Source organism: Mustela lutreola, chromosome 6 (genome assembly GCF_030435805.1).
Source record: "Mustela lutreola isolate mMusLut2 chromosome 6, mMusLut2.pri, whole genome shotgun sequence".
NCBI classification, from domain to species: domain Eukaryota; kingdom Metazoa; phylum Chordata; class Mammalia; order Carnivora; family Mustelidae; genus Mustela; species Mustela lutreola.
In genome coordinates, this window is record NC_081295.1 from 124,840,834 (window position 1) to 124,867,221 (window position 26,388).

The 26,388-nt window shown below is 51.7% G+C and overlaps 1 pseudogene; it reads right to left on the reverse strand.

Annotated features, from left to right (window-relative positions):
- Positions 1–7,058: 7,058 nt before the first annotated feature.
- On the reverse strand, positions 7,059–10,776 carry LOC131833239 (ATP-sensitive inward rectifier potassium channel 12-like; annotated as a pseudogene).
- Positions 10,777–26,388: the final 15,612 nt, after the last annotated feature.

Consider the following 26,388-nt stretch of genomic DNA (forward strand, 5'->3'; position numbering starts at 1 on the left):
GGAGATCTGCTGCTGCAGGGATACGGCTGACAGCATCCCTGCTGACTGCTGAACTATGGGTCCTTTCACAGCTGCGGGAGAGCCACAGGTTGATTGAGCACTACTCGACTGACGGAATGCCTACTGGGTGCCTGATCTCAACGTTCTGGGTGCTGGGCACAGCCGTGAACCAGGGAGAACAATGGTGCTTGCTCTCCAGAGGCTGACATTCCAGGAGGGAGATGCAGTGAGGCTGTGACCCAGCCTGAGAGCCGCTGAGTGCCAGGAAAGGGGGCTGGGCCCCACCATGGTCTTCCCTGCCCCTCCCCACAACCCACCCCCACAAGCTGTTTCCTTTTCCTTCTTGTGCTCTCTCCCACCCCAGGGCCTTGGCTTGTGTCAGCCCCTTTCCCTGGGAACTCCTCACAAACTTGGAAAAGTATGACTCATCCTTTAGATCTCAGAAGAAATGTCACTTCCTTGGGGGACCCACCTTTATTCCCCTAATCAGGCCTCCCCTGCTTTTTCTCCCGTGGCACCCTGCATATGTCCCTTTACCACTCAGGGATCGCTCTATACTGCCATTGCTTGGCACAGTCGGCTCTGCCCAAGCTGGATCAGTGGGAAGAAGTGAGGGCTGTAGGTTGGTGAGACCCACAGACCCCTCTGCAGAGGAGGCCCACTGGACCTGTACTCCATCCTCTCAAGCATCCATGAGGCAAATACACATGAAGCACATACTACAGTCTGCACTGGAGACCCAGCAGTGGGTGAAAGAGATGACAGTCCCTGCCTTCATGGATTACCTTACCCTGGGACAGGGAAGTCTTAGGCTGGAACAAGGAGGAGGTAGAACTGAAGGGGTCGTACTCTGGGCAGAGGAATAACATATGCACAGGTCCTGGGGTGAAGAGGAAAGTATAGTGTTCTCAAAGCACTATAAGGAGGTGAGGTGCCTAGAGCAGAGGGGCATGGGGAAAGGGAGAAGAGGATTAGCTGGGTGAGGTCAGGCCAAGATGGATAAAGGACTTCAGGGGCTGGAAAAGCAGCCAGGTTTATTTTCAGTGAAGCAGAAAGCCAGGAGGGTTTCAGGCAGTGGTGTTACATGGCCTGATTCTGACTTTAAGACCACCCTGGTGCTGGGTGGATGGTGGGCCATAGTATGATGGGGTATACACTTTGAAGCCCCCCACTATTCCTGGGTTGCAGATAGCTCTGATATTATCGCCTCCACACTGAGGGGAAACCCAGATTCCCTTCCGAGTCATTCCCTCCACTGCAGGAGATGAACTTTTGAAAGGATAAACCGAGTCCAGCGCAGGCCCTCTGGCAGGGCTATCATCCCTCCACTGGCTGAGAAGCTAAGCCCAACACTGGCCACTGGGGGGCAGAAGAGGGCCCAGAGCAGTTCAGTGCCTGTGAGGGTAGTGGCATCAAATGAAGGAGCGCTTGGGGACTCCTGCCTGGATCGGATCCCAGATCCAATAACTCACCTCCCTGGAAAGTCCCTTAGTATCCCTGGGCTGATTTCCTCTAAAACAGGTGCACCTGGTCCTTCGGGGACCTCCCATGTGAACTCAGGGAGTGCTAGACAAACGCTCATCACCAAGTTCTCCGCCCCTATCCCCTTTCTACCTTTTTAAAAGCAGATTCCGAGTTGGACTCATCTCATCCTCAGGGAGTCAGGAAAGCGCAGGGTAAGCTACGGGCTCACTGCACCCACGCTGCTGTCACAACCAGGAGCCGCCTTCACAGGCGCCTGCCCCACCTCTAGGGCTCCGGCCCAGTATGTGCTAGGTGGCTGCTGAGTCCTTTCTTGCTCCTTCTCGTTCTTTCCACAAGGGTGCGAGCTAGCATATCTTATGAATACCCCCCCCCCCCCTTTTTATAGACAGGGACACTGAGAGCACAGGGGAAAAGAAATTCAGTACAGGTCACCAAGCAAGAGAATAACCTGGGCTCTGACTGAGGGTCACAGGCAGGACAATGGGTATCTCAAGACTGCTGAACTCCAGTGCCACCTGATTGGAGTCATAGACATTTATCTTGTGCTGACCGGGGCTCCACATCTGTCTGCAGGAGCTAGTGCTTGGGGGACAGGGGAGGCCATGGCTCATTGGCCCCAACTGGCTTAGACTCCAGTACTGGGGTATCTAGGAGGGCTCTGGGACTAGAAGCGGGGATCCCCATCCCTACCCCCAGATCAAGCCAACCACCTTTAGGGTCTTCCTGTCTCCAGGTTCAACCTGGAGGAACAATCTCCAAGAAGCCTTTGTGACCTGCCCCCAGCCCCTCCCGACCCCCTGTTCTTCATCCCTGCATGGCACCTCTGCCTGAGCTCCTTATCCTGAATCATCCCCTGAATCCCACAGAATGAAGCTTCCCTGGGGTCCTTCAGTGATGCAGAGAAGTTCTTCATTGAGGGAACGAGCTGGGGCAAAGGAAAGAATTTTCTCCCTGTGGGCCTCTGCCAGAAGGCCACTGACACCCTAGAGACTGAGCGCTTGGTACAGATAAAATCCTGCTTTCCCATAGATGGGTCTCATATGTCTTCCTCCCTGCGTGTCCTCTTGTCCCTACCGGTGGCCCCTGTCTGCCCTGTGACCCTCCTCACCCCAGCCTCACCAGGGAGAACACCACTCCAATTCCTCCATGTCACCATGCCAGGCTGGAGTGAGGGTCCTCTGGCCCTCTGCCTGCCCACCGCTGTTTTCTGTACTGTCACCGTGGTGAGAACCAGGGCTGCTGGCGGGGTTCTCCCACGATGGAGTCCTCAGAAAGAGTGACCACTCTCCCACACGCAGCAGACAGCCGCATGTGGACGCTTGCCCTGAATCTCAGCAGAAGAAGCAAAAGGGGGGCGTGTGGGCCCAGGGAGGGTAGGGAAGTGGCCCAAGGTCACACAGCTGGGGAAGTATGATATCCAGCATGAGGAGGTGGGAGGGCACACTCCAGGGCCTGTGCGGGAGAGGGTGTGCAGTCACAGGGGCACACAGGGGTGTGTCCCAGCTGGAAGAGCATGCTGGGGTCTGCAAGTGGGCAGGGCTCTACACTCTCTCCCAGCGCTCCCACCGGACCCACCCCTATCCTGGCCCCCCAGGCCCAGGGTCACAGTGGGCTGACCCAGCGCAAGAATGCCAGGCAGGGATTTTCTAACACATGTCTCCACACGGTGGCACTCAAAGAGATCAAAATGCATTTAATGTGGTCTAGTCTCGTGGCCTATGTCTTTAGATACCGCTATGTATTGAAAATAACATGAAAATTCTCCAGTTTCACCATTTAAAATAGATTTGACATTCTATGACCTCACGCAGGGCAGACACCCGGTGCAGGGGCCTCCTTCCCATCAGGCCCCCGCTCCCGCCCCCTGGACCCCCCCAGGACCCTCCGGCAGGCAGGGACAGGGGGGCACAGCACCAGCAGGGCAAGGGGGGGCAGCCACCATGTCCCAAGCAGCATGCGCAAGAGTGCACGTGGACACACCGCTTCCACAGACGTTCATATGCACACACTCCTGGGACCTGCACATGCTCCCACGTGCCCACGCGTACAGCCTCCAGCAGGCAGGCACCAGCCCTGTGCAGGGAGCCGGGTGTCACCACCACCCAAATGCACCACATGCACCTGTGTGTTCACGGGGACACACACACGTGCAGACACCATCCATACGCAGCACTCACCCACACAAGCAGATAGGACCTCGTGTCCACGTGCACAAAAGCCTCATGGCGGCACACACATTCCACACATTCCCGTGTGAACATAATCAGGGCACAGGGCCAGCGGGACTGCTGGGTTCAGCTGTGCCCATGGTCACAGCTGGTGTCTGTCCTGTGCCCTGTGTGCCTGGGCACACAGTTAACATAGTTAACTATGGCACACAGAGAACATAGTTCTATGCAAATACACAGAGAACTATGAGTATACACACATACATACCGAGTATATGTCATCAGCCCAGACTCACACACACAGGGAGATCCTCATGGGCACACACCTGCACAGCACTCCCACGAACTGTGGGTCCACACGCTCCTGCACTCAGGCAAAGCTGTAACTGCACACATATGCTTGTACAGAGATGAGATGATGGCGCATGTGATGCCACACACTTGGTGCTCACACACACACACACACACACACGCCAGCACAGCCCCTTTCCCATGTAAGCAGTTCAGTGTGTCAGGGAGGAGGGCACCAGAGGTCACGTTCTTGGCCCACTCCCACCTCCACACTTCCTAGTTCTGGTTGTAGAGAAACTTCTTGGAAATCCCAGTGCCTGGGAGGGTGAGGGTGGGAGTATATGGCTACACACACCTGCACAGCACACAGACCAGACACCATGTACACTCACACACACATGCACACGCACACCCAACACACACACTCAGGTGCAAAAATGCTCCCCACTCACCTGTGCTCGGCACACGCACCACACATGGCACGTAGCACACTCAGAGGGTTGATGGTCTCCACACACACACATGCACGCACACGAACACACACATACTCACACATACAAGGCACACACACACACCCTCCAGCACACACTCCCCAGGGACAACGGAATCTTTGCTCTACACACACACGGCTCCTCCCATCCACCCTCCCATTTCGAGTGCACTAAAGAGGGAAACTATTTTGGTCTTTAGCACAAGCAACAAACAAACAAATAAATAAATAAATAAATGGAAGGAAGAAAAAAGAGGGCAGAAGAGTTTGAAAACGTAGCATCTGCCTTTGGCGAGAGATGAAAGGCAGCTCAGGGCTGCTCTCCTGCAGGTTCTGGGGCTGAACCATCCAGCGTGGGCCTGGGAGGGGTACAGGCCTGAGAGGAGGTGCACCAAGCCACTGGGGTGACAGGGGCCTTGGGGGACCCAAAGGCTCTGGGCTCTGCTCCGAATGATAGCAGTGGAAGCATGCCCCATCCAGCCCTGTAAGGCTCTCCTGCAGCTAGGCAGAGAACACAGGCCCCTGTGCCAGCCACAAGTGACTGAGGCCATCTCATTGCTCCCCCATTGAGCCTGAGAGTCTGGGAGGGGGCGGGCAGGTGAGTCCTCCCACATCAACTCTACCCTTGCCCCCAAGAGCTGAAATGGAGAAATCCAGCCAGGCTCAGGGCTGGAAGCCAGGCCCTGGGCTGGGAAGGAGCTGAGGACCCTCCAGAAGATCCTGAGAGGAAAGAGCTACCTACGTGGCCTGAAGCACCCCAGTGGGAAATGAGGGTGGAGCCTGAGGCTAGGGCAGGATGCTGGGAGTCAGGCATCCCTCAGGCACGGACCCGGGGTGTCTATGGGTGGGAACCAATAGCTCATGCCCAGATCCTTCAAGGCCTCCAACCTCAGGCCAGGTCTCCAGCTGCCCTGGGGTTGGGTAGAAGAGGAGGTGAGAGGCAAGAACCCTCACCCCAGGCCCCTGGCCTCTCCCGGCCTCCCAAGACCCACCCACCGACTGCGTGACCTTGCAGTCTGCCTCAGTTCCCCCACTTGTGGCCAGGGTCCTGGGTGCCTAGCTGTCTTGGAGGGCACGGGTTGGGGTGGCTGAGGCTGGCAGGCTGGGGAGACACATATGGGCTTTCTAATTAAGGACTTCCTTACAGGCCTGGTCATTCGAGAGGACAAAATTCTTAGCTGTCCTGGGAAGGTCCTGGCCTGCTCCATCCCTGCCAGCTGTGTCCTCTACCAAGAACAAGCCCACGCTGGGCAGCCCGTGACCCAGGGGCCTGCTTCCGGGCCAGCAGAGCCAACAGCTGCAAACTTCTTCCTGATGAGGCTGCCAGGATGCAAGCACCACTTCCAGTCATCTTGGCTGACAACTGCACACCTCTTCTAAGATCATTCCTCCGCCCTTCAGTGGGGACAGCCTGGCTGGGATGCCCCTACACTCACCTAGGCTGCCCCAGGTCCGGAGAGCAGGCCAAGACGGCCTGCCTCTGCAGACACACAGGCTGGTGAGGACTTCGTGGTGGAATCGGGGGCAGCTGGGAGGACAGGCGAGTCTGAGAAAAACAGAAACAACCGGGGCTGGCCCACCTGGGGTCTCTAAGGCACAACTCACACTGGGGTCCCAGGGGAATAGGGCCAGTCTGCTTCCTGGGTGTCTGGGAACCCGCCCTCCCTTCCCAAGGAGCCATCTACTCCAACATTTTCCAAGCATCCCTCACTGCGGAAAGGGTGGAGGCTATCGGGCAGAAAAGGTGAGAAGTAAAACAGGAAAATCTGGTGGAGGTGGGGAGAGCGGACCCTCCATGGCAGTCAGGTCCCATATCCATCCCTGAGACGCACCTCTAAGGTACAAAAGTCAAACTCAAAAAGCTCAAACTAGTTTTTCCCCCAGCCCCTACCCCTACCTCTATGACTCTGGAAAGCTTTTATCATGATCATTAGCATGGTTTTGGTTTTTCCATCACAAACATAATCTAACCTGCCTGTGAGCAGAAGGAACCACAGATGAGCCCCTCTCTTGTGCTTGTGCAGATGGCGCAACCTGGCACACACTTGGCCTTCATGGAGGAGAGGCCTGTCCAGCCTCGGGGAACCTCATGGAGCCCCCATCTAAAATCCACATCTCGCAGACCAATGGAATTCTCACTGACCATTTTTATAATCCCCAGAAATTAATTTTTTTGTCAATGACGTGTTAATTTTTTTTTTTTTGGTAAACAGTCTTACTCAAGCTATGGTTGAGAAAGCCAAAACCAGTGTTTCTCCCCAAGTTAAAAACCAGCGAGGTGCCCTACAGCCTGCCAGCCTTTACCCACAGAGGCTGGATGGCCACTGAGCCACCTCTGAGCAGGCCGAAGTTCTAGCCTCAGACAGAAGCCCCTGGCTCCTGGCCTGGACCCCAAGAGCCTACCTCCCTGCACCTGCTCCAGTCTCTGAGGCCAGCGGCTGCCTGCTTTGGTCGCACATTCTCCCGCCAACCTTCCCAGGCCACTGTGAAGAAACATAAAGCATCTAAAACGCTACTGAGTCTGCAACCGGGGCACCTGGCCCATTCTGCTCAAACCCAGGGCCCTCGAGGGACACCGGGTCTTTCCCTGGTGGGGCGGATGCTGCACCTTGGCCCATGGTGGCTTAGATCTCTGACTCCCATCTGTAAGGCCACTGCTCGAGGCCGCCACCACCAGCCTGAGGTCTATTAAAGTCATGCTGGGCCTGGGGGCTGCAGCCATCCTGGTCTCCATCTGCCTTGTCCTCCTCATTGAGGCTCAGGAAAGCCAGCTCATTCTCATAACAGAAGGAGTTGGCACTGGGCATCAGAATTTGTTCTCCACCAGGTCCTTGGTGCTGCCGTGGGGTGTGGAGGGCACCTCGTAGGTCTTATCGAAGTGGGAGTAGTCAATCTTGTACTGGTTCTTCTCCTTGAAGAGGACAGGCTTGAAGCGGTGGCCCCACAGAATCTTATTGGCCAGATAGGAGCTGCGGGCCTGTGTGGTCATGGCCGTGGCCTCCACCATGACCTCCAGGATGACCACGATCTTGAAGTCATGTCTCCAAGTCCTGCCGGCTGATGCCAAACAGTGGGCTGGCCTCGTCGATCTCATGCAGAATGGTGATGGGGGACACGAGGAAGATGCCGTCGAGGCCCTTGTCGAAGCCGATGTCAATGTCGATCTGGTCCAGCTGGATGTACAAGCCCTCCTCGGTGACCCGTGGCTTGATGAGCTGGGCCTGCACGTGCACCTCTACGATGTGGCTCTTGCTCAGGTTGCCCACGCAACACATGAGGCAGAGCTTGCCGTCGCGCAGGGCCACCACCTCATTGTGGCTGAACAGTAACATCTGCGCCCGCTTCTTGGGCTGAGCCATCTTGGCCATGATGGCAGCCGATCATGAAGGAGTCGATGATGTAATCCACGATGGACTGTGCCACCACCATGAACATGGCCATCAGGCACTCCTCCATCACACAGCGCAGCCCGTAGCTGATGGTGGTCTGTGCCTTGATGGAGAAGAGGAAGGCAGCCATGAGCTGTGCACCTGCATCAAATAGGGCATGCGGCCGTGGCCCTTGGCTGGCTCCAGGTCACTGTGTGCCACAGCGATGACCCAAAAGATGACACCAAACAGGAGCCAGGAGGTGAGGAAGGCCAGCGAGAAGATGAGCAGCATGTAGCTCCAGCGGATGTCCACAGGTAGCATGTCGGCCAGGTAGCGCTGCAACTTCTCATCCCATGTTGGCGAACTCGATGTTGCACTGGCTGTTCTTCTTGACAAAGTGGTTCTGGCACAGGTGCCATGTGTGCACCTTGCCATTGCCAAAGCCTTGGCCCTCGACATGGTGACCAGGTGCACCTAGTCCTCCTCCGATGACACGATACTATAGGGGTTGACCCTGCCAGCTGAGGTCATCCTGGGGATGGGGGGGGCCCTGGCTCATTCTGGGCCAGCTCCACTGGGGGCGGATCCTGCAACAGGGAAGACAGAGGGGCTGGGGGAGCAGGCCACCCCGGCCCAGACTTCTGCCCCCACCTGGGGCCCTGAGCCATGGTTGGCGGCCGACTTCACCCCGACTCACACCCCACTGATCTCTCCATCTTCCCTCCTCAGCCAGTCCCTCACCCTCCTTCTCGACTTGGAAAACAGACCTGGAGTCTCCCAGGAGCTCTTGCCAAAAGCCTTCATCCTCAGTCCATCTGAGTACCCCCCCACCAAAGGCTCCACTTCCAAAGTGTATTTATGAACCTATCTCTTCTCCCACCGCTGTGGGAGAAGTCCCCATCATCACCCACCAGACCAGCATGGCAGCCGCCTCGCCAGCCTTTGTGCTCCAGCCCCCATTCTGGTCCAGAGGCAGCAGGGGAGCCTAGCTGTCCTCTGCTCAAAGCCGATTTCTGCTGGCACCTGCGAGGCCTGCGTGAACGGAGTCCGGGGCCCCTCAGCTCTCAGGTACAGGCTCCTCGCTCACTCGCTGCAGCTCCCAGCCTGTGCATTGCTCCTCAGGAAAGTCCCTCACACTCTCAGCCCAGACACCCTCCCGCTGCCTCACCTCCCTCAGTCCCTGGCCTCCATGCCCAGGAGCAGCTTCCTGAACACAGGGGAGACTGTAACCCCTCACCCAGGTCCTCATGGTAACCCCAAAGCACCGCCTTTGGACCCCATAACAGTAGTAACAGTAATGGGAAGGACAGGCCTGGGGTCACACTCACCCACTGATCCCACTGTGAGACTACTGGCCTCCCAAGCATTGTGAGTTTGCTGTGTGGCTCACTGCTGTCTCATCCCCCAGGCCTTGAGCAGAGCCTGGCCCCGAGGATGCTGTCCTGATGCTTGAACCCTGTGCCCCACTGCACCCACTCTCAGTCCTCATACACTACAGCCTCCATCTGTAACTAGGAGAGGGTCCACGGGTCAGTACCCAGAGGGGTCACTGACTGACCCCATCCCAGCAGCCTTCCCCATCACTGCCTTTCTCAGCTCTAAATGACAGCATCCAGGGAGCACTCAGAGCATCACTGTCCTTGGCCCATTCAGAGGAGCACTTGGTGGGCTTGTCACACACACGCACATATGTATGCACACCACGCTGTCTCACGCATGTCCACGGCATGACACCTGCAGCCGGACACACTCCTTTCAGGTCCATAGCCCAAGTTCATCCCCCAGATGGGCCAGTAGCAGCTGGCTACCCCCTCCCCCAGGGCCCTGCTGGCTCCGGCCTGGCCTGTTGGTGCCAGGCCGAGGCACCTGCAGGCCAGAGGCCATGGTGCCACTTGGCCCTGTGGGCACTGAGGCCATCTAACCCTTAGCGTCAGGGCTGCAGGTGCTCAGGCACTCAGCCTCGTTCAGCAGGGCTGAGCTGGAAGGAGGGGGAGAAGCCTGGCTGGCTGGCCTGGCACTGGGGACCCCATTCACCCCAAACCCCCACCTGTTCACACCAGGAGGCCAGTATTAGACAAGGCTGGGAACCTTCAAGTGCCCAGAAGACAGTGAGGCCCCAGATAAGAAGATCCCAGGGCAGCCGGTCCAGAAGCAGAAGCAGGTGGCTGAGCACCCACCAGAAACACAGAGACCAGAAGTGACAGCCAGAGGGAGGCAACACTGGGATTTAGCCCCTGTCGGTGTGGCCAGGTGCAGCCAGGGCCTCGGAGGGAGCACAACATCTAACCTCTGCTTCAAACACCTGGGAGACAGGTGAGGGAGAAGTCCACATGAGCAGCCAGGCTGCACATCCCTCCTAGGGTCTGTCTCTGTTGCCAGATGTTTCTGAATCTCCAGAGCGGGCATGTATATAACAGTCACGGCCCTTACTGCCCACTCCTCAAACTTCAGAGAAAGCAGGCCAAACACATTAGCAAATGGTCTTAGATTATCCTAGCAAAACCCCAAGAAGGTGGCTGCCATCATTACTTCTACCAAGAATGGAGATTCAGAGAGGTTAAGTGACTTCCCCAAAGCCACACAGCCAATAAGCAGGAAAGCTGAAACTCGAACGAGTCTAGCTAATGCGAGGTCTCCTGCTGCAGGCACATAAGGCTCTGCAGGGGCATCTTCTCACACTGCCACCCCCCCCCCCCACAGCTACTCCAGCTGGCCACCTCGCCATAGGTCTGAGGAGCTGAGGCCTGAGGCTGTGATGATGGACACTGATTCTGCCTGGGCCAGGAGGCAGGGAGCTGAGGGTGGTGGGGACCCCGGGTACTGTGCCAAGAAGATCGCTCAGCCCCAGATTCCTGGTCCCTCCAGGCAGAGGAGGCCAGGGCCCGGTACTTAGATGCTGGCAGGAGGCAACTGGACAGCAGGGGGCAGGTTTATGTGGTCTGGATGCCTTGAGGGACGTCCAGCGGGTCATGGCTGCTCCAACTGGGGCTCTGAGTAGCTTGAGGTCTGCAAGGGACAGAATCAGAAGAATCAAAGGCCAGAGAGCCCATCCTGGTGCACTGCTCTCATCAGCTGGGGAGCCCCACACCTGGCCAGCTTCCAGGTCAGGATGGGAACTGTGGTGACTCCTGGTATTTCTCCCTGGGCTGCGCACCTGGGACCTACCCAGACTGTGTCACACAAGCTTGGGAAACCCCTCTTCTGTTGATGTTCCTCCTCAAACCGCACAGAAAATCAACAAGTTCACATTGACACTTGCCTCCCTGTTTCTCAGCTAGCAACTGAGACTATGATCAGAGTCCCTATCCAAAGTCACCCAGAAACTAAGGTTTAGAGATAGAGTTGGAGCTCCAGGTATCGTTCCAGTCCTCAGCTTTCCATGGCCCCATCCTGCCATGTGTGTATATGTATGCATGTGCGTGTGCGTGTGTGTATGTGCAAGTGATGCTCGGGGTGTGGGGAGCCCCTCCCCGGCTCTTGGTGAACGCAGCTCCACAAAGAAAGATATGGAAGAGGACCCATAAGTAGAAACCCCAGCACCACAAACTTGACAAACATCCCAAGGACACTCCACATAGACAAACAAAGGTGTGGCAAGAAGGTCACACAGCCTTGAGATCTTTAATGACTCGATTTCAGAAATGTGGGACAACATCCCCAACCAGGGATACGCAGGCTTTTTGCCTACACTCTTGCTCAGTGGATGCATACAGTTAGACCAGAAAAGAAATATTAGATCTGTTTTGCTACAAGAGGACTTAGCAAGTAAGGAGACTGGATCCCCATTTCATAGATTTGAGAACTGAGGCTGAGACTTGTCCCAGGTCACAAAGCAGTTCATGGGCTTGGATGAGACGGTAAAGTCAAGGGTTAGGATCACTGTTGGTAGACACCCAAGTCAGCCAGTGGGGAGATGTTGTCTGGAGGAAAGCAGCAGAGAGGCTGCTACCTGGGTGAGCTACCTGAGATAGATGAGGTGACTTAGACACTAAAGATGGGTAGCGAGGCAAGTCCAGCAGGCAGAGAAGGGGACCGTGCAGTGCGGAGACTCAGACACCTCCGGGAGATGGAGAAGCTGTCCCCAGCGCTGCTGTCTCTTGAGCCCACTTCTCTGCCGGCCACAGCTCTGTGGACACAGACAGACTCCCAGCCACTGGGGCATTTGGAGCACAACAGGGCCTGGGCTGGGAGCTTTTAGAGAGGCAGCAACCACATGACAAAAAGGTGGGGCCCAGAAGTCACTGGAAAGTGCCTCTGGATGGAGCAGGACACCCCATGGCCTGTCCCCTGAGGCTCTGGGCACCTCAGGTTTTGACACATCCGGCAGGGAAAGAGGGCAAGTTGGGGGCCCAGTCTCAGATGTCAAGAAAGCACTAGCTACAAGAGCGGGAGGAGCTGAAGCCCCCCCACCCCAGGCCTTTCCGCTGGCCGGAGTGCTTCGGAGGCAGGAGTCCACTGATCGGTGCCCTCTGTGTGCTCTCTGCATGCCTGACCTGGTTCAAGAAGCCCCAGTGACCTCACTTAATCCCTGCAACAACCTGATGACAATTATCCCCATTTTCCAGATGAAGAAGCTGAAACGCAGACTTAGTCACTTGCCCAGGGTCACATGACCCCTAAGCAGCAAGTTTCCAGTCTAGAAGGTGGGAGAAAAACCAACCCCCATCACCGCCAGGCCCCAGGGTCAGACCGCAAGCCTGACACTGAGTTCCCATGTCCTTCAGGTCCCAAACCATGTGCCAGTAAGACAGACAGACAGCCCCGAATCTTGGCACTGAAAGCAGAGGTGAGCCCCTCATGGGCACCCCTGACCCAGGGTCCTTGCTTGGAACGTCCTGGGATGGGGCAGTCACTACCTCATGATCAAAGCCTACAATGGGAAAAAACTCCTCAGAGATCCTGTGGTTCCAAGACAGCCAGCGCGTGGCCTGCGGGCAGCTGCCACCACCTCCCCTCTGTGTCCTGGGACAGCCTCTGCAACTCTCCTACTCTAGGAACTGCCGACATCTTTAGCAAGAGAGCTTGATGGATCCAATCTCCAAGTTGCAGGCAAGGAGACTGAGGCTCCGAGCAGGGCTCATAAAAATGAACATTTTAATCTAATAAATTTTTGTAAGCTGGCACTCAAATATATTGTTGATTTTTTAATTATTATTATTTGCTTGTAGTTTTGTGCTTCATGGATTTGGGAGATTTTGTTAAAGATTAATATGACTCTGAGACTGGGTTTGAACACACAATATGATAGATTGAGGAAATATCTGTTGACATTCTTTATGTTTCTTGTTGGGAAGTATTCATTTCCTGAATGTCCATATTTTGCATGCCTCAACGTCAGTGACACCCTGAGACTAAAGGTCATGAATTTTTGCTGATAAAGGAAAACAAAGAAATTGGTACATAAACTAGAAATGCAGACAACAAGAATATGATATAATTTATAAGGTAAAGTCATACATCAATAGACATGTACTTCAGAGTCTAGCATCTGATTGGATTTTCAGCAGAAAAATGATGAGCCTTAACTTCCAGGATAGATGCTATGTACGCTCTTTGTTGGTTAGTCTAAGTGCCACGATCCCTGCCTACCACAGGTGTGTTCCTGACCCTTATGTATAAACATATGTGAGTTTTGAAATCTTAGGTAGGGAGTACCTACCTAAGAAAGGTTAAGGAAGTGTGAATAACCTCCTATGCTTCTCCAAGGTTCAGCCTTTCAAGCTAAGAGCAACACACCTGAGCAATGTTGAACAAACGTTTATGTTTATTAATATTGAATATTTGTATTAACTATAATAATAAAAGACTGAGAGAGAAATATATGACTACCTCTCAGGAAGAGATCCCTGGAAATCCTGAGTGCTGTGACAAATCCTACATTCCTCACTTTAATTATTATTATTAGTGTCACAATGTTCCCTTAGTGTCAGAATGTTCCCTTCTTTAATACTAACGCCATGAACAAAAATAACTTAAAAAAAATCACTCACACCTCACGTGGTATATTCAAGTTCAATACCAGCAATTAGAGATGATCAACTTCCTGTTTAAACTTTTAAAAATGGAGTGCCTGGGTGGCTCAGTCATTAAGCATCTGCCTCCAGCTCAGGTCAAGATCCCAGAGTCCTGGGATGGAGCACTGGGCTCCCTGCTCAGGGGGAGTCTGCTTCTTCCTCTCACTCTACTACTCTCTGTTTATGTCTCTGTGTGTGTGTCAAATAAATAAAACCATTTGTTTAATTGAAAAATAAAATAAATAAAAAGATAAAAGATGATTCTTATGTAACTTGGCAGATTTCTTAATTTTCTTTCAAATTCCCCAATACAAACACTGCTGTTCCTAGAAACTTTTCTAAGAAAGTTAAAAGAGAAACAGTAAAATTGCCAAAAATCTTGTGATATTTCCCAAAAACTGTAAACTGCAGTCCCATCTTGGTGAGTCAGGTTGAAGGAGTGGAAGCAATCTGAGTAAAATCATGGGAAAGTCCTTGAGTAGAGAAAAGTATACTGTTTGTGCAGAAGTAGCATAGGTGTGTTGGGGGGGGCACGAGGAGGGGAAGATTTAGAATCTAGCATGGCAGAGTAGTAGCCCAATCAAGAAACAGAAGAAAATCTCTTGTGTGTGCTTTGTTATATAAAACAGCATACTAACAGCCTAAAACCCAGCAACACAAAGGCACAAGGATAATAATACAACAGATGTGATTTATGAGGTAAAGAAAAGCACTGATTGCCAAACTAACCTACTGTGGATATTCATGAATGCTTTTAAAATTTTAAAAATACAACTTTGTCTTTCATTAGCAGACTATTATAGTGTGTTTGGATACAATTATGAGTTATTTGTTTAAAATACTTAAAGCTGTTACTTCTTCTTCATAGGAAACTTACCTGCCTTTACCAAGATGTTGTCCTTCTCCAGATCTACACTTTTTATTCTTACTGAGGCAACCAATAATTTTATCTTTGATGTTGACCTTTCTAGATAATTTTACATTAACATTGTCAAATAGAGCATTATGAACTTCACTTGGATTCTTTGTACTTGTGCTGGGGAGAGGAATATTTTACTTCTACTCTTGAGGTTCTTTGGCTGGTCTAATAATTAAATTGACTTAAAACAGATGAACTGGGTCACCTGGCTGGCTCAGTGGGTTAAAGCCTCTGATTTCAGCTCAGATCATGATCCCAGGGTCCTTGGCTCAAAGCCCGCATCAGGCTCTCTCTTCAGTAGGGAGCTTGCTTCCCTTCCTCTCTCTGCCTGTCTCTCTGCCTGCTTGTGATCTCTGTCTGTCAAATAAATAAATAAAATCTTATTAAACATTTTTTAAAAAGTAAATAAAACAGATGAACTGGAGTAAGGCAAAAGTTTAATAATTATTATATAACTCCAAGGTAGGGAGTATCCCCTTGACATGGCCAAAGCCATCACCTTAAATACCATCTGTAGCGCAAGAAAAAGGAAATTTTGGGGGGGAGGGAGTCAGTTATAGAGGTGACTAGGAAAAGACCAGTAAACAAGGCTGAAGTTGTGATGCATATTGAGATTTCTGGACTGTTGAGTCCTTCCCCTTTTTCTGGGACAAGGCAAGAGACACTCTTACAAACAGAGGTTTCCCTTATGAACATAAATGTCTCTTATAAAAGGTTACCTTCTACTCAATTTTAAGATCTTCTTTTGTGTCTGGATTTTCTTAAAAATGCCCAGCTTAAAATAATTGCCAGGACAAAGTGGCATATTTGGAGGTGGCAGATTCCAGTGGATGAAGAAATCAAATTGCTATTAGAATTAGTTAATTTTCTACATAAGCCTTTGACAATATGGACATAAAACTGCCTTCATCTAATCCTTAGTGAAGTTTTTCTGCTGTTAATAGAGGAGCACATCAACAGCTATTGCTTTTGTGTGTGTGTTGTTTTGCGCACAGGGAAATTTAGGGTTTAACGTGAGTGAAAATCAGTTAGAAGAGTTATTTGACCTCAATGAAAATGTATGAATCACAGTGATCTAATAACAACCTTTTGCAACTGCTAATGATAAGTCATCATCTTTGGAAGCAACTGGTGATGTAAATTTACCAGAAAGAGAACTCCAATACGGAAAAAATAGATCCCCAATTAGGACAGTTGCCCAAGAAACAGGATCTTCAGGAGAAAGAAAGTGTTCCAGAGAATGAACAGTCTTTACAGGATAATATGCTTTTCTACATCTTGGAAAAGCTAAAAAAAAAATGTAGGTGAGCATATAGGTAGAAATCCTACGTTTTAACATCAAAATCTGGAGAGTAGGAGCACTGATTGATATCTCAAGGACAAGATGGTTTTCCTTTAGGCTACTCATTCACAAAGCAGATGTACAATGCATGCGTGGTGGGCCATAAATCAAACTTGTGGTTTGAGCAAAGTTTATATATAGTCATGCTGACTTAGAAAGAAGTCTAAAATGGCTTCCTTAGAGAGATTTTCTTTCATCACAGTCTTTACAAACAAACAAACAAATAAACAAACTACTTTCGGGGGACTGGCTCAGTTGGAAGAGCATACACCTCTTGATTTGCAGGTCAGAGTTTGAGCCACATATTGGGTGTGAAGATTACTTACATACTCGTTTACACAAATACAAAATAAGTAAATACACACATGGGTACACAGAAAAAAAAAACCTCAAAGAACACTTCTGCTTTCTTTTGAACTGGTTACCGTTGCTTCTTTAGCAAAATTGTCTGAATTTTCATATGGTCCGTGACATTGCTGAACCCCATGGTAGATAGTAAATGGCATCAAATTGTTGTACAAATGAAATATTCACCATCAACTTGCTTAAGGAACAGAAATTACCTATGCACTTTTTCACTAAAGATGAATTTCTTCCATTTTAGCTCATTGCTCCTAAAAATAATTTTCTGCAAAGTTTAAAGAAGAAAGATATTCCCAGGCAAAACAAGTAGTTGCACGTTTAAACAATATAATATATGGTCAAGCCACTCCAGCAAGAGCATGTAAATTATTCTTTATATGCTGTGTGGCAGCCTCAATTTCATGGTCTTACTTCACGCACAACCCATTGTTAATTCTCAAGTTCCTCACTATCTCCACCTACTGGTCACTTGGTGTATATTATTGCATGCTACAGACTATGGAAAGAACACTATCAGTATTTACTGGCTGCTTTAGACCACCAAATAACCTCGGTCTTGACAAGAGACACTAGAAAGAGACCCGCTAGAATGAAAGAGGAAAACGACAAGTCAGAACAGCAAAGGATCCATTTCGAAAGACAGGGCCATCCTCAAGGTGTCTGCATCCCCTGAGAAAACTCCTTATTGAGATGAACCACATTCAAGCCCATAAAACAAGGCTCCAGAAATTTCTTTGCAAGGTTTTCTTTCTTGGCTGGAGAGAGAATGAGAGAGAAAGCGAGAGAGGAGATGGTCAGAGGGAGAAGCAGACCCCCTAAGGAGCTGGGAGCCCCAGGCGGGCCGAGATCTTGCAAGTCCGGGGTCATGACCTGAGCCCAAGGCATTCGCTCAACCAACGGAGCCACGCAGGCGCCCGTGTCCAGAAATTGGTCAACAAGAGCTGAGGGGCACCTGGGCGGCACCCTCAGTGAAGTGCCCAACTCTGGGTTCTGGCTCAGGGGGTGATCTCAGGCTCTTGAGCTTGATCCGTGAGGCAAGATCTGGGCTCGGGGCAGAGCCCACTAGGTCTCTCGCTTGGTCCTGCCCTTAGCACCTCCCCCACTCACGAGTGCCCTTTCCCTAAAACAAACAATGAAAACCCTTCAGAGAAATGAACAATGGTTGAGAGTGGGAAGCGACTGGCCGCGGGGCGGGCCGAGCGGGAGGAACCCCAGATATTGCCCCCGCTCCCAGCGCCCCGTTCCCTCAGCCGCCGCCGCCGCCGCCGCCACCAATGCCAGGAGAAGCTGAGCCCTGGGAGCCTGGGCGGTAGCAGCCAGTAGCGCCTCCAGCGCCTTCTGAGCGCACTCGCTTGAGTGTGTGTGGGGGGGGGGGGGGGGCGCAGATCCGTCCAGGGAGGAGGCGAGGGCGGCGCCAAGGCGCCTGCCGCCGGGCAGGGGCAGGCAGGTGGTGCAGGGAGATCCCCAGGGACTGTCGGAGCTGCTGGAGGGCCTCACGGTGGACGTGGCGAGACTCCAGCCTGCGGACCCAGCCCTGCATCTGGCTCTTTGCCTAGCAGGGAGCCTCCCCGCCCCCCCCCCCCCCCCCCCCGCCTGCCTCTGCCTACTTCTCACCTCTGTGTGTCAGAGCAAGAAAGAAAATCGTCCCAAAACTCATAAAACAACTCTCAATATTCTTGTCGTTCATTAGGATCCCATGCGTCCCCATTTTATTTTTACTTATTGAATGGAAGGAATTGGTTGATTGATGGACGGATTGGACAGAAAGAGAGAGACAGTGAGAGATGGAGCCCACATAGAGAGCAGGGAGTCCAAGCAGGGGAAGGTGGGAGAGGGAGAAGCAGGCTTCCTGCTGGGCAGAGAGCCCCAGGCAGGGCTTGATCCCCAGACCCTGGCATCAGGACCCCAGCAGAAAGCAGATGCTTCACAAGGAAGCCACCCACAAGGAAGGCCCACTGCATGAGTCAACAAGTTTTTCACTATTCAGTCCGTTGGAGTCAGCAACACTTTCTTGGGTCTGCCTTCTCCGAGTGAACACTAACACATTGTGTTTTCCTGTGCTCTTTTGTGATCACTGAGGATGTGAGGAATCTTTTCATGTGTTGATTGGCTGATGGATTTCTCCTTGGGATAGTACTGTTCAAGGATTTTCATGGTTTCTAAGTCACCTACCTTTCTTTCTGGATTCCTAGTTACCCTATGGAGAGTTGAAAACAGTTCCTTCGCTGGGATCGCGATAGAGCCTTTGTTCCTCGTTTTAGTCTTGTCATTTGGTGGGCAAGATTTTTGTGTTTTTAAACTTGGAGTGAGAAGAGTCCAACTTCCCAAGCTTCCTTGTGCTTCCCGTTTTTGGTGACCTCTTCTACTCATCTCTGCCACCTCCCCCAGATCCTAACCATGTTTTCCTATTCTGTCTTCCAGAAAACTTCTGATGTCCTCTTTCGTATTTACGCTACATCAGTCTGGAATAGCGTTTTAGGCTCTCATGTTCCACGTGGATGTTCTCATCGTTTAGCACCGCTTTTGTCAAAGTCTGCCCTTTTCTGTTGGTCTGTTTTCCCTGGTCATTTCAAGAGTCCTGTTGTAATAAATCCTATCCCAACAGATTCTCCCCTCACTCTCTTTCTCCCTCACTCCTGCTCTCACTTCTCTCTTCAGATGTGTTGGGGAATGACGAGCCCTTTTCGTTTCCATGGCAATAGAAGAATAGGCTCATCCATGTCCACAGACACTTGCTAGCTAGGAACCTGGGATTGCACTGAATCTCTCCGTCACGGTGGGGTCAATTGAAACTTTACAATACCGATCATCCAATCGATGAATGTGTTCTATTAACATAAGGAGCATATTAACATATTGGGCATCCCATGGATTGAGATCATAAATTCCCCGGAGTCCTCTTTGACGGTTTTCTGGGTGGAGACTTGCTGCGTAGAGACTTTCGAAAGTCTTTGGATAGATGAAGTCCTCGTTTGGGTGCTCTCGTTGATAGGAGTTTCAACCTCTGTTCCTAGGTCACAGAACTCCAATGAAGTTTTCTGAATTTTTAGCTTATATCCGATGACTTTGAGTCATTCACTTCCTGATTCTAATACTTTGTACGTTCCCTTAGCATATCTCTCTATTCAAATTTCACTCATTTTTTTCAGTTGTTATACCTTCAGGCTTTCCTCCATCACTTCTTATACTCGCTAGGACATCCCCTTCTGGGCTGGAAGAAGAGTTGTTCAATTTTAGGTGTTCAATATGACCGAATTTTATTTCTGCCTTGGTGAGCTGATTCTCTAGCTCGTAGAAGCAGCACATCATTACGTGTGTGGGTATTGATGCAATATAACCAATTTAATCATTTCCTTAGAGCATAGAAACTACTGACATGTCACGAAATGACTAGGCCCCTCACTTGTTGCCCGTCATCTTGCATTTTTTTGGCTTCGTCCCATTTTAAATCCCTTTTTAAAAATACATTTTTTCTTGAGACGTATTTCGTTTAATTTTTAAATTTTAAATATTCAATTTAAAATCAATGTGTTTTCTTTCGATTCATGTACATTTAATTAAAAAAATTTTTTTTCATTTAAATGCTGATAAGGGCTGTCAGCCCCCAAATCTCTGGTCACTTAAAGTACAGACAAAATGAGAAAAAGGAATGTGGACTTACAAAGAAGAACCATTTAGCTTTTATAGGTCCTTCTTTTATAAAACTAGAGAATTTCCTTTTCCCACGAAGAAACAAATTCAGAAGTAAAGAATAGGATGAAAGTCACCTTCTTCAGCCTAGAAACAGATACTCAATACCAAAAAAACTGTAAACTCCGAAAACATTCCAACTGTTTTTTTTTTTTTTTTTTTAATGATGACGACTTTAGATAACAATACCTTTCATGGAGATTGAGGAGGTAGAGGTGGTCGAATTGTTCAGTAGGCACCAACAGCATGCGAATACCCTTGTAATGGAAGGAAGGAAAACTGAGATTCTGAACAAGAATGTTTTAAGGCAAAAAATAAAATAAAACATGAGTGTATATATATATATATATATATATATATATACACACACACACGTGTGTGTGCGTGTCTGTGCGTGTGTTCGTTTGTGTGTGTTTGGGTTTATGTGTGTGCGTGTGTACGTGTGTGTGTGTGTGTATGCATAGAAGCTATCCCAGTCCTAAACCCTAGCACCTCGGAGCGTGACCTTACTTGCAAATCGGGTCCCTGGAGATGTAACTAGCTAGGATAAGGTCATATCTGTATAGACTGGGCTCCTAATTTTGAGGACTTGTGTCCTTCTCAGAAGGAAAACTGGGGATACACAGATAGATATGCACTGAGGGAGAAGGCCATGGGAAGAAGTCCAAAGCCAGGGCAATCCTTCAAGCTGGCAGAGGGGCCTGGAACAGATCCTTCCTTAATACCTACAAAAGGAGCATGCTCTACCAATATTGTAGCCTCTAGAACTGTGAAACTGTCCAATTTATTGTTTCAGCCACTAGGCTTGTGGTTTTTGTGATAGCACCCCTAGAAAACAAAGACAAACCTTGTTCGGGGAAAAAAAACCAACCAAAAGGCCATGGGGAATTGAAAAAATAAATTTATCAATATATATAACTGTATCTATATCTATTTCTATATCTATGTGTAACTCTATAAGACCTTGAAAAGGAAGGCACATTTGTGAACCCTGTGAAAAGGAAAAGAAGCAAACAAAAAAAGCTGATCCCCATGGTTCACTGGGCTTTTCCCCTGGAGGAGTTCTGGATGGTGGGGGTAGGGAGTAGATTCCAAGGACAAGATGGGTGTCTCACTGCTGTGAGGAAAGGGAGATTGGAATTCAGGAAGGCTAGGGTGATGAAAAGGCCATGGGTTCCAGAAAGAAGGAAGTCAAGTAGAAAACAAGCTCTTGGAAATACACACTGGAGTCCTCTTGAGTCCTTGCTCCATAGGAAGCAGTGTGTGCCTATGAAAATGCCCCAGGTTCTACCAAAGAGTCAAGGCAACTGAACCAGATGGTTGCCAAGACTCCTACAAGGCCAGAGGTCACTGGAGTTCCAACCAGCCAGATGGAAGTGTTCTTTTAGCTAAGTCAGCATATTCTGTAGAGACCCGGTAAGGATCATGAGTTAGGAGCGGGATGAAATGATCCCTCAAAGAAAGCTTACTCTACAGATTCCCTAAACAAGTGGGACAACAATTTGAGAAGGAGTCAGAATTACCTACGAATATCTCACTGCCCGTGGGACAGCCAATAACAGAAGGTAGAGAGCAGCCTCCAAATGACTCAGGTCATCGAAAGGAAGGCAGTTCCAAAGGGCAGAAGGCATAGACGGGAAAAAGAAAACACGACTAGTGAGGTGGTGGACTTCAACTTCACCATTTCAACAATGACCTTCGGAATGAGCGACGAAAATTCTATTGAAAGAAAAGACCTAAATATGTCCGTGAAAAATAAACTATCCATAGAAGGATGCAGAGGATAGTATAGATTTTGTGACAAGAAAAGTGGTGAAAAGGGCTAGACCACACCCAAACGAATCTGACAAGGCTGATTTTCCTCGGTGGGGACAAGAGACACTAGAAAGAGACCCGCTAGAATGAAAGAGGAAAACGACAAGTCAGAACAGCAAAGGATCCATTTCGAAAGACAGGGCCATCCTCAAGGTGTCTGCATCCCCTGAGAAAACTCCTTATTGAGATGAACCACATTCAAGCCCATAAAACAAGGCTCCAGAAATTTCTTTGCAAGGTTTTCTTTCTTGGCTGGAGAGAGAATGAGAGAGAAAGCGAGAGAGGAGATGGTCAGAGGGAGAAGCAGACCCCCTAAGGAGCTGGGAGCCCCAGGCGGGCCGAGATCTTGCAAGTCCGGGGTCATGACCTGAGCCCAAGGCATTCGCTCAACCAACGGAGCCATGCAGGCGCCCGTGTCCAGAAATTGGTCAACAAGAGCTGAGGGGCACCTGGGTGGCACCCTCAGTGAAGTGCCAATCTCTTGGTTCTAGCTCAGGTGGTGATCTCAGTCTCTTGAGCTTGATCCGTGAGGCAAGATCTGGGCTCGGGGCAGAGTCCACTAGGACTCTCGCTTGGTCCTGCCCTTAGCACCTCCCCCACTCAGGAGTGCCCTTTCCCTAAAACAAACAATGAAAACCCTTCAGAGAAATGAACAAGGGTTGAGAGTGGGAAGGGTGGGGAGAGAAGCAACTGGCCCTGGGGCGGGGCGAACTGGAGGAGCCCCAGATGCTGCTCGCCCTCACAGCGCCCCGCCCCATTCCCTCAGCCTCCTCTGCCGCTGCTGCAGCTACCACTGGCGGGAGAAGCTGAGCCCTGGGAGCCAGGTGCGGTAGCAGCCAGTAGCGCTTCCAGTGCCCTCTGAGTGCACTCGTTTGGGGGGGTGTGTGGGGCCACAGATCCCTCCAGGGAGGAGGCGAGGGCGGCGCCCAGGCCCTGCTGTGGGGCAGGGGCAGGCAGGTTGTGCTTTGAGATCCCCATGGGACTGTCTGAGTTGCTGGAGGGCCTCACGGTGGACGTGGCGAGACTTCAGCCTGCAGACCCAGCCCTGCATCTGGCTCTTTGCCTAGCAGGGAGCCTCTTTCCCCCCCCTCTCTCTCTGCCTGCCTCTCTTTGCCTACTTCTCACCCTGTGTGTCAAAGCAAGAAAGAAAATTGTCCAAAAACTTATAGAACAACCCTCGATATTCTTGTCGTTCATTAGGACCCCATGCGTCCCCATTTTATTTTTACTTATTGAATTGAAGGAATTGGTTGATTGATGGACGGATTGGACAGAATGAGAGACGTAAGCCTGGCTGCTAAGGAGACACGAGGGGACGACTAGGGCAGAGGCTCGTGCTCCACTCTGAGGAAGGGTCTGGGCAGAAGGCATGCCTGTTATGGGCCACTGGGCCCAAGGGGACAGCAGCTCCTTGGCCACCTTTCCCTGGTGAAGACATATGCTTGCCACCAGGCGCATACCCTGAACTCGCAGAAGTAGCTCCCTGATAGAAGGGGCAGTCAGATGCCGTCTTCCTCCAGGATGTGGAAGCCTTTGCGGAGGCACGGGGTTTCAGGGGAAGGAGTGGGGACAGTCCCCCAAAGCTCCCCATTCCAGTGCACGGGTGGTGTGCTGGGATACTGTCACCTCTCCTCTCCTGTTGGGAAGGCACAGGCCTCGTCTCCGAGTCCGCCTGAGTGCCAGAGCAAAAGGCCAAGCCTTGCCTATGCCAGGAGATGGTAGTGGGCATAGAATGCCATCCTAGGCCACGCATGCTGCTGCAGGGTCGAGGCTGTGCTTGTTTATTTCGGCTTGGCAGGTTGAACCCAGGATGCGAACATGGAGCCCGGGAAAGCAAAGCCAAAGAGGCATCAGCTCTCCCACAGCTTTTCTCCCCTGACGCCACAGAGCAAACGCTCAAAGCCTTGCTGAGGAAGCAGCGGCGAAGTGCTGTTCGCTCCAAGCCCAAAGCCTCTGTGAAAGCACAGCATTCGCTAAGAAATCAGAGTTGGTTCTGCGGGCTGCTGCTGCTGCTTGCCTGAGCCCAGTCTCATGGTGGGAGAAACCCGCATACAGCAAAAGCCTCTTTGCCCAGGCATGTCCTCTGGGAAAGCACAGCATTCCTAGGGAAATCAGAGTCGGATGTGTGGGATGCTGCTGCTGCTTGCCTGAGCTAGTCTCCGCAGCACGGTGGAAGGAACCCGCATGGAGCTAAATTCTCTTTGCCCTAGCATCCCCTCTTCCTGAGAGAGAAGCGTGGTTGCACATCTGGAAAGGGCCTTAAGGAAAGGGACACGACTGTCACTGCATTCCCCAGGAACAAGTCTGGGGACGCAGCACGCCGCCCCGGTAGAAGAGAAGGAGCCGTTGGCCTTGTTGTTGGGAAACAGTCGTGAAGCAGGAGAGCCTCCCCTGGCAGGAACAGCGGGCCGGTGGCAAGATAAGTGTCACCTGCTCCCTGTGCGGAGAGACGGAAGCCTGGCTGCTAAGGAGACACAAGGGGACAACTAGGGCAGGCACGCGTGCTCCACTCTGACGAAGGAGTCTGGGCAGAAGGAAGGCCTGTCCTGTGCCTCTAGTCCCAAGGAGACAGTATCTCCTTGGCCACATATCCCTAGGGCAGACTTGGGCTTGCCACCAGGCACCATACCTGGAACTCGCAGAAACAGCTCCCTGGAGAAATGGGCAGTCAGATGCTGTCTTCCTACAAGATGTGGCAGCGTTGTCGGTGGCAGGGGGTGTGCCGGGGAAGGAGTGGGGACAGTCCTCCACAGCTCACCATCCCAGTACACGGGCGGTGTACAGGAATACTGTCGCCTCTCCTCTCCTGTGGGGAAGGCACTGGCCTAGACCCCGTGTCTGCCTGAGCCCCTTTTGAGCCTTTTGCTCAAAAGGCCAAGCCTTGCCTACGCCTTGAGATGGTAGTGGGCATAGAGTGCCATCCTAGGCCACGCACGCTGCTGCAGGGTTATGGCTGTGTCTGTGTAGTTCAGCTTGGCAGGGTGAACCCAGGGCACGAACATGGAGCCCAGGAAAGCAAGGCCCAAGAGGCACCAGCTCTCCCGCAGCTCTTCTTCCCTGACGTGACAGAGCGAACACCCAAAGTCTTGTTGAGGAAACAGCAGCGAAGTGCGGTTTGCGCCAAGCTGAAAACCTCTGCGAAAAGCATAGCAGTCGCTGGGAAATCAGAGTGGGTTCTGTGGGCTGCTGTTGCTGCTTGCCTTAGCCTAGTATTCACAGCACGGTGGGAGAAACCCGCATAGAGCAAAAGCCTCTTGCCCGGGCATCCCCTCTGCCTGAGAGAGAAGCGTGTTTGTGCCTGTGGAAACAGCCTTAAGGAAAGGGACACGTCTGTCACTGTGCTCCCCACGAGCATGTCTGGGGAAGGCGCAGCACACCGCCCAGGGAGAAGAGAAGGAGCCGTTGGCCTTATTGTCATGAAACGGTCGCGAAGCAGGAGAGCGGGCCCTGTCAGGAACAGCGGGCCAGTGGCAAGACAAGCGTCACCCGCTCCCTGTGCGGAGAGACTGAAGCCAGACTGCTATGGAGACATGAGGGGACGACTAGGGCAGGGGCACGTGCTCCACTCTGAGAAAGGAGTCTGGGCAGATGGCAGGCCTGTCCTGGGCCTCAGGACCCAAGGAGAGAGCAGCTCCTTGGCCACCTGTCCCTAGGGCAGACTTGGGCTTACCACCAGGCGCCCTACCCTGAACTCGCAGAAACCGCTCCCTGGAGGCACGGGCAGTAAGATACCATCTTCCTCCACGATGTGGCCGCATTGGTAGTGGCAGGGGTTATCCCGGGGAAGGAGTGGGGACAGTCCCCCACAGCTCCCCACCCCAGTGCATGGGCGGTGTGCAGGGATCCTGTCGCCTCTCCTGTCCTTTGGGGAAGGCACTGGCCTAGTCACCGAGTCTGCGGAAGGCCAGAGCAAAAGGCCAATCCTTGCCTACACAGGGAGATGGTACTGTGCGCAGGGTGCCTGCCTAGGCGACGCATGCTGCTGCAGGGTCGTGGCTGTGTCTGCCTACTTCAGCTTGTCAGGGGAACACAGGGCGCAACAAAGTGCCCAGGGAAGCAAAGCCGAAGATGCACCAGCTCTCTCGCTGCTCTTCTTCCCTGACGTGACAGAGCAATTGCCCAAAGCCTTGTTGTGGAAGCAGCAGCGAAGTGCGCTTCGTGCCAAGCTGAAAACCTCTGCGCAAGCATAGCAGTCGCTGGGAAAGCCGAGTCGGTTCTGTGGGCTGCTGTTGCTGCTTCCTTAGCCTAGTATTCACAACATGGTGGAAGAAACCCGCATAGACCGAAAGCCTCTTTGCTCGGGCATCCCCTCTGGGAAAGCACAGCATTCCCTGGGAAATCAGAGTCGGGTCGATGGGATGCTGTTGCTGATTGCCTGAGCTAGTCTCCAGAGCATGGTGTAATAAACACGCATGGAGCAAAATACTCTATGCCCGGGCA